Genomic DNA, 9,246 nt, shown 5'->3' with positions numbered 1-9,246 from the left:
TTATACTGCATTATTTTTCTCTTTAACCAAAATAAAACGAGGGCAGTATATTTTTTCAATATTTTCATGCGAATATTCAATATTATAAAGCAGAATAAATTTCATCGAAATATTTTTATTTTGCGAGAAAAGTAAGTCCAAAGTGAACCTATATATGGTGATATCGAGGTGGCGCAAATTGAATCATCCAATTTTGTTTTTGAAATTTTTTTACTAAATATAATTGTTTTTTACTACTTAAATAATAGAAATCCTTAAATTGACCCTTACGTGTTCTATTGCTTGTCTGTTTGTATACTACAGCTGTCAATTCCGAAGCGTCAAATGTAATTTGCTTACCACGCCATTTACAAAAATTATAAATTTTCCTATAGAGTGATTAATTTTGCGCCATCTTATAGGAGGAAGGAGAACAGAGGAAAAGCTCTGGGGGAGTTTGTGTTCAGAACCAGGTTGATTGTCTCTAAGTCATTCGCTATGCTTGCATTCATGCAAATCTACTCTAACTATGATACTTCAAGAAGCCCACACCTTTAAAGGGTCTCAGTGTTCTAGAATTTTTCAAAAAACCAAAATATTATGTGCTGTGAAATTTTTGGAAGCATATTCCCAGTTTTTTTATTCTACAGCAATTTTATCAGGTAGAGTCAGATTCGTCACGCGGCCAGTCTCAAAACTCCTTTTTTCGGGGTGGTGTTGTCAAAAAAGAAAAACTATTCGACGGAATCGTTCTGTAATTTTAATGTGTTGTTCACAACATCAACATATTATTATTTCAATTATTTCGTATTCTTTTGATTAAGAAACTGAAAAAACCCGATTTTTAGAATGTCAAATGCAAAACGGCGCCATTTATTGATTTTCTTTTTTTATTGTATTAGCGCCACATAGCTACAGTCATATTGATTACTTATTCTTTTGGTTTTTTTTATTTGAAATAAATAGAAGGGCTACAATGAACGTGGGTTCAGGTCCAAATTTTCGGTAGGGTCAACTTCAGCGCCCTTTTTTAAATTATTAATATTAAATTTTTTTTTTCATTTTTGTATGTAAAGAATTAAATAAAAAGCCTAAACAATTTAAAAACCGTTTTTCATTTTTTTTTATTGTAAAAAAATTCCTGAAAATACCATAAATTTTCGAGCTCTAAGCCACCACAAGGGGTCCCGCTTAAAAACACTTTAAATTTATTTAACGAGAAGTCGCCTAGAGTACTGTGCTTTGATCTGGAATCACTACTATTTGATCCACTCAGAAAAATATTTAAAAAGTTCAATGAGCATTTACTAATTTTGCTTCGTTGGATTTGCATTCGCATGGTGGCCTTCCTGCTTATATTGGTAGAAGGAAAGTGCTTGGTCTTAGGAATTTTCCTAATATTCACAGTCCTGTCAAAGATCTTGTTTTTCGAATCTTTTCACAAAACTAATTACTCTTAACATCTATGCAATTCCGATTGCAAAGTTATTTATTTTACTGTTAACTTATATACGTATACTAAAATTAATAAAGGTAATTTAATTAAATAAAAAAAATATATGTTTGGTTTGCCAGTCACATTATCGTCAAAATTTACTAGCGTTCTTCAGCTGTCTTCCTTATTTGTGGTTTTGCTAACGAAGATTAATTTACCTACCAAACTACGCCAATCTGGTTTTTTGCGCCCACCCACCCACACACTGCTTAACAAGTGTTATCTTATTAATCGCTTCGCTGCTTATCAGTTGGCTTTACTCCCGAAAACCACAATTCAACGTTTGCTGCTTATCGCTCATCAACAATGTGTGTTACTATTTGCAGATATGTTAGTATATCCGCCTCATTTGCAGCCATGCTTTTCCCACGCTGCACAGTGGTTTGATTTATATTTCTGTGCAGAAAGCTAAATACCCATAAAGAGGTAAAAAAATATCCCTGTGTATTTTTCAAGAAGAATTTAATGCCTACCTTCCTACAAAATGCGTTTGGGAACGTAATATGCAAATATTGTTGTTATATTGTAACAATAAACGTACGGTCGTATTTTGAAGCTCGCAATCCAGCCACTAATTTAAGATTTCGCCCCCTACAAAATAGAAAAATTTAATTTTGCTACAAAATAGTGACGAATTTGGTTGCCCTCAAGGATGGGAGATCTCACTTGAACATGAATTCTTATTTCTTGCCTCATATGAAGCATGGCATGGCAATGGTCAATACACCTGAAAATATACGCACCAGCGAGAACCTTTTCAGGAGCAGAGCACAGACAGCTAAGGAAACCGCAATTCCCTCTTTGTACAGGAAGACATATCAACCCACATTCCACAATGGAACGAAAGCTTTTTTAATAAAATTGAAATACTTTTAGAACCTCAACTTAACCGGATAAGGCGCTGATACCCATGCCCATAGCCACTTGTAAATTACTTATAGTCAGGGAAACCATCAAAAAGGTAAATACAATCTGGCAAAACCTCACAACATGTGAACTAAGCAGACAGACATGGCCGAACTGGAACAGCGGTCGATCGAAGATCTTGCTAAGATTCAACAGAGAATCTATAAGAAAAATGATAGGTGTATCAACTGGTCATTGTTTAATAGGCAGCCACGCTAGAAGGTTAGGACTCCCTTACTTCGATTTCTGTAGAAGCGTCTTAATACAGAAGAACAGGAAACAGTCAGACACCTTTTATGCGAGTGTGAAAGCCTAGCTATGAGAAGGCTGCGCACTCTCGATACAGCATTTCTAACCGATGTATCGGATTTAGCCCATCTAAAACTAACGAAGCTCTGCTCGTTTATTAAAGCAACCGAATGGTTTGAAAAGGAACACGTAGAGTAAGGATAAGCTCCAGTGGTATCACAATGGACCTGCCGAAGGTCTAAGTGTGTCTTACGACAACCACCCTACCTACCTACCTAGAACCTCAACTTTACTCAAATTAGCCATATCATTAACAGATATTAATTTTTGAAGAAAAATATATTTTTTTAAGGATATTTTTTACTTATAGCCAGCCAGATACTTATGCAAATTCGGACACAGACAAAATTCTGCGCAAGTAAAGCGTCTTTCGAAAGACGCGCCTAGATGTTATTTTAAAATAAAACATGTAAAAAATTTTTCAGGTTTCACTATTTTTATTCAAAATACGGCTCTTAACAATTATTTGTAAAAAAAGACACGTCTACAGGCTGTCCTACGAGAACTAAAATTTTCAAGGACAAGCTCAAACTTTATCGCGTTAAGTTCATCAACCTCGATCCGAATGTTGTGTTTTAGCTCTGGAATCATTGTTGCCTTATTTACATAGAATTTACCTTTTCAAAAATCTCAGTCTGGTCTGCTAGCGCAAAACAAATTTCTTGAAATCTTTTCACCAATCTTTGAAATGGCGACACATTCGGACGATTTTTTTTTTACAAGCAAATCACAAATTTTACGATATGTTGTTCTTAAAGATCGAGCATTACCGTCTACGAACTATTCACTACTGGCGTCATTTAGTCGTCGCTTTTGAAATATCGTTTAGTTATTTAAAAAGAAGCAAACCCTTAAAAAAGCAATTAACGACATAAATCTGAGCTTTCTTTATTCATAAATTCCTATGAAATAAAGAGTTCAAAGTGTTGCATAACTTAAGGGTTCCCGGTGGTCTAGAGCTTGAAATTTAGGGTATTTTCAGCAACTTTTTTTTTTTAAATAAAAAAACTAAAACCGATATTTAAATTTTTAAAGCATCTTGGCGCTGAAGTTGACTCTACCGAAAAATTGGATCTGTACTGTGTTGTCCAATTTGGTTCTTCTATTTATCTGGAACACAAAAACCAAAAAATTATTAATCAGTATGACTGTTGCTATGTCGCGTACTAGAATAAAAAAAATTCACAAAATGGCGTGGTTTTGAATTTGAAACTCTAAAAATCGGGGTTTTTTTAAGTTTTTCCCAAAAAAAAAAAGAAATAATTAAATAGTAATATGATTTTAGTATGGGCGATAGCCATTGATGTTGTGAACAAAAATTGTAGACGATTTGGTTGAATAGTTGTTTTTTTTTTTTGACAACACCAGGCCGAAAAAGTAGTTTTGAGATAATTGATAATTTTCTTAAAAGCCTTTCAAAATATCAAAAAAAAAAAAAAAAAAATTCAATTTTTTGGAAATTCTAGGCCACCGGGACCACTTAAGGAAGTTGGGGAACTGTTTACTACTTTAGTTACTGTAGTAATTTACGTAATTTTTATGCAGATTGTGTCGGAAAGTACCTCTAGTGCTTGAAAAAGGGTCAAACTATCTCTTTTTAGAGAACTATTGGGTAAAAATATTCTGCAAAAAATGACTGGTTAAATTCTACTATTTTACACATGGCGATATTAGATATTTCATTCAGTTTAGTATTTTAAACATTCTTACTACTTTTGGAAAATGAATTGGGCTATTACTATATGGCACTAATAATTTCACCATGAATTCGAATCATTGCACCTTCAAGGAAGCCCACCTTTTGCTATTAGTGCAAAGCCATACAACTCAACTTACGCCCTTTTGATCCTTTCCGCAAATTTGCGCTTTCAAGTGCACTTCCTTCAAATTTCTTTATTTCTTGAAATTTCTTTCTTCCGACTAGATTTACAGGGTAAAATAACAAAAACTTAAGAACTTAAAATTAAATAGATAGTTTATTTAAAAATAATAAGACACAATAAGTGACTTAAATAGAGGCCTTGGCATCGCAAAATCAAGATCAAGACTTCTAGGAAGACAATTAAGATCTTCAAGCCCTCTTGCAATAGGAGCGTAGTATTCTATTGGGAACTTTGAAACTTATTTGGCCGAGTAGGTCTGAACAGTCAATGCTGCTTATATCGTATATAAACATTAAGCTGTGCACAAGTGTTCGGATCTCAAGGGACAAAATATTAATAGGCATGCACCTAGCGCTGTAGGAAGGTAAGGGACTATAAAAGCTTAAATGTTGTAGAGCAAAACGTACAAACTTGCGTTGAACTCTTTCAATTCTTAGAAAGAGTGAGGAATACATGGGATTCCAGATGACGAAGGAGATGACTCCAACCTCAAACGGACTAAAGCATTATATACGATTTTTCTAGTGTAACGGCCTTTGAAATCACTAGCATAGCGTTGCAAAACAGCTTGGTTGGTATATGCCTTCGGAATAATAGAGTTAAAATGGGATATGCACGTAAAAGGCGAATCGAATTTCACTGACTGAGACAAGACTTACATTTGCAACATAATAAGTTAACGAAAAGGTAATAGTATTAAGTATTAAGACATAATTTGTTATGCAGAGGGTTAAAGTCTCTCTAAAAACAAAGTATCCGATAGTGAGGAGATTTTGCAAAAAAATTTCAAATCGTCTGCCTAGAGTAAATATTTCGAATACCTCAAATACCGGCCAAGGTCAATAATGAAAAGTAGAAACAAGATAGGACCCACAGTGCTACCTTTTGATGCTCCAGAAGTTGACACTAATGTATGGGACTTAGTATTTCCAATTTCAACAAATGAGAATCTATTTGACAGGTATGATTTCAGCCACAAAAGGAAGACCGAGTGGGCATCCAGATTTCCATTATATAGAGAAATGATTTTTGCGAGACCATATCAGATTCTTTCGAAAAATCGGTGTATATGGTGCCAACTTGAGGCCCTCTCTTAAACTCAGAGATACAGAACTGAGAAAAGCAGCTTAATTTATAACAGTAGATCGTCCACCAACAAACCCATGCTGAAAAGGAACAATTAATCCTTTGATAGCAATTTCCAGCTTGTCCTTTACCAATTTTTCAAAAGCAACAAGAACAAGTCGATAGTTATAGGACAGATAGGCCTATAATTTGTTACTTCACTCTTATTACCCGTTTTGAAGATTGGAGCGATGGACGACAACATCCAACGGTCAATGGAATTAAAGAACGAGGGGCACATATGTAAATAACTCCCACTCACATAAACTTATGTCAAACTTCCAATCGGTTGAATGCCTCATAGGCGCCCTGTATGCATCTGAACTGGATTTGGTTCTGCACAGGATCCGGGTTCGTGTTCAAATCACGTGACTTGTAATGGAATTTAATGTCTGAGGACAAATTTCATGTTTCTATAGCATATACAGATATGTAGGAGGTCCAAACGGAAGAAGAACAAGAAAGGGACAGAACTACTAATATAACTACTTTCAAATGCGACACTAGTTACTTGACACACGGTCACCCTACTGAACGATCTAGATGAAGCGTCTGAACGAAGGAAAACCGAAGAGTTTTAAGTGTAAGTTTAAAGTTCGTGTATATAATATCGCTTCCGTAATATCAGTAATTAAATACTTTATAAGAAAATATGTTGTATTATAAATAAGTATAAGTTTAAGTAAACTATGTACACATATAATTAACAATAAACTGTGTGAAATCAATATTGTACTAAAATGTATGCGAGTGGGTTTGATTTCTACATATATGTTTAGAAATACCTTGATTTGTACAGTTAAATTCATATCCCTTGATTAAAACTAGAAAAGCTTTTTTTCTGTTGAGTTTGTAAAATTTATTTTGTCATGAATAGACTGATTCTTACTAGCCACGCTTTTAGTTCGACGAGTAAAATAACAACGAAATGTTGTTTACTAAAAATGGCTTTTGCAGTGTAGGCGCATTTGTTGTATAACATTAGTTTATTTTTCTTATGTATTGCAAATTTCTTCTCTTTCAAACGTATTTCATTCGTTTAAGTCGATTGTCTCATTTTCTCGTTACTTCTAATTATTTTCATGGCTTGTACTGTATAAGTTTTAAAAAAATTACTTTCTTGAAGCCATCTAAAAAAATGGCATCATGTTTTAATTTTTTCCCACTACATTTCCGATGTGCAATCGAAACACAGTACGCCGATAAGCCGATGCATGGCATGGGATCTCATGTCTTTACGCGCTGCTTTCAGATAACTCATACGCTCAGTAGTACGTGAAAGTTTGTCTGGATTAGTTGATTCGCTAAGTTGAACGGATTGAAAATAAGTTAATGAAAAGGTTAAAATATAAATAGCAAATAGAAATTGGCTACTTTGTTTTAGGTAATACAGAAGTAGAAAACGAGCTGCATTCAAAAGTTTATGTAATATGAGTGTATGCGCCGGTGCAGTGATTTCAAATTAATCGACCGCTTCCTACTCAGCTAGAATATTTGCATTTACGCCAATGGCTGAGAAGCACTTTCCAAATGCAACTCAATTTTCTCACATTACCCACCATAAATTTGTTGCATACTGTTATCAGCAGCGAATAAACAGAAAATAATTAAAAAAGCAAAAAACACTGCGCACGTCCTGCGGAACTGTAAATCAAGCGACTGAAATGTCCACAGATTTTATATGCTACTTAAAAATATTAACATTTTATATGCTTCTTGAAAGTTGTGTCGGAATTGAAGTGCGTGAATATGTCAACACATCACGAATTGATAGGCGGCAGGCTTTGATAAATCGGGGCATATCGGGGTTGCAATTAATGTGAGTATAAGCTACACAGTTGGAAATTTCGTAGGCGACTACTAAAATGTTAGGCCAAACGAAAGTTCTTCAACACTTTTTGCTTTATTTCGAGGATAAAATTAACAGCATTAGAATTATGCAATTTAGATTAAATATACATCGAGTTGCTTAATAGTTTTTATCATTTTTGGAGACAAACTTTAATTTTTATTTTTGTTTTGCCTCCTTTATTAATTCTGTCGTATGACACTAAGTAATTCTTTCTGCAGCTTGGATTTTATAACATTAATCATTATCAATATTACATTTGGGTTAAGTTTTTGTGTGAGTTTACAAGTGTAGGTATGTGCATAGCTTTAAATTATTCTAGTTATCAGCTGAGTTGGGGTTGGTCGTTTGAGCCGCCTAGAGTTTGCCCTTTCTGCTGTTGGGAGTTGTCGCATGTCATTATTGGAATGGTTCATTAAACGGACAATATGATTTGTGCTGCGTTTGCGGATGATTTCTGCTACTGTTTCGATGTTGAGATCGCGATGAATGTCTTCGTTTGGGATGTACCAAGGTGCATTGGTTATAGTTCTGAGTATTTTTGATTGTAGTCGTTGAATAATGTTAATGTTACTTTTGCTTGCAGTACCCCAGATTTCTATGCCGTATGCCCAGATTGGCACAATCACAGTTTTGTATATAAGTATTTTATTCAGCAATGACAGTTTCGAGCGCCTGCCAAGTAGCCAATATAGTTGCCAAGTAGTAGCCAATATAGTAACTTTAATCCGTGATATTGACTAAATCCTCGTCTCTTTTAATAAAAAACCTAACCAACTCATATTCAATAGCCTCTCTTGAGACCAGATGTGTGACATAAAGCAATTTTTGAAAACAGTTGAGTTGGTGGCAATTGCTTGACGTTCGATTTGGGCTATAAGACACATGCTACATAACATCCCATCAAAGCTCTCGTAGTTTCTGGCACATCATTAACCCTTTACTGCATGAATAGGCCTCTTTTTTTTACCAAGGCTTAACAAGTGGCGAATAAATGAAGCAAATGAATATATGGCGGCAGCACGGGAAGAGAACTGCCTTAAGGGGGGAAGCTGGTCTAGAGCGCAAAAAATGGGCATATTTTATGAATTTATTTTGACTCAACAAAGGAATCAATCGAAAATCCGTGAAATAGGTTTAATAATATAGCTTTCATGGTACAAATACAAAAGTTTTCGTCTGAATTAATTTCAAAATGGCCGCTGTCCAGCAGTTCTCCTAAGGCGCCTTTTTTTCTAGTGGGTCCATTGCCGAAGACGTAAACTCCTTAATTTTTGTCCTGGATCAAAAAATAAAATTTTTTTAGTTTCTATATAACAACAGAAAGAGACGTACGTAGCATTTTTTCGATATTTTGTTTTTTCGCGAAATGGTGCACGTTTGAACAAAAAGTTACAATTTTCACTATAAAGAACGACATAAAATTGTTGATTAAAAAAAAAACTATGTAATATAAATAAAAAATCCTACGTACGTCTCCGGAGAAAGGTATTTCGAATGTATTTTCAAAATTTCGTAAGAATCGGTAAAGATTTGTTCGAGTTATGTCTCCGGCCAGTTTAAAAAAAGTGATTTCGAGAAAAACGCGTTTAAAGTTGTAAGTAGCGTTCGGGGCATACCTGCGAGGCACTGCCGTTGAATGAAAAATTTGGGCATTTAGACATTTTTGCTGGCATCCCTCATTTGGTATATTATTTCTA

This window comes from Anastrepha ludens, chromosome 6 (genome assembly GCF_028408465.1).
Source record: "Anastrepha ludens isolate Willacy chromosome 6, idAnaLude1.1, whole genome shotgun sequence".
NCBI lineage: Eukaryota > Metazoa > Arthropoda > Insecta > Diptera > Tephritidae > Anastrepha > Anastrepha ludens.
The sequence above is the reverse complement of the archived record's forward strand: the minus strand, read 5'-3'. Positions refer to the sequence as shown.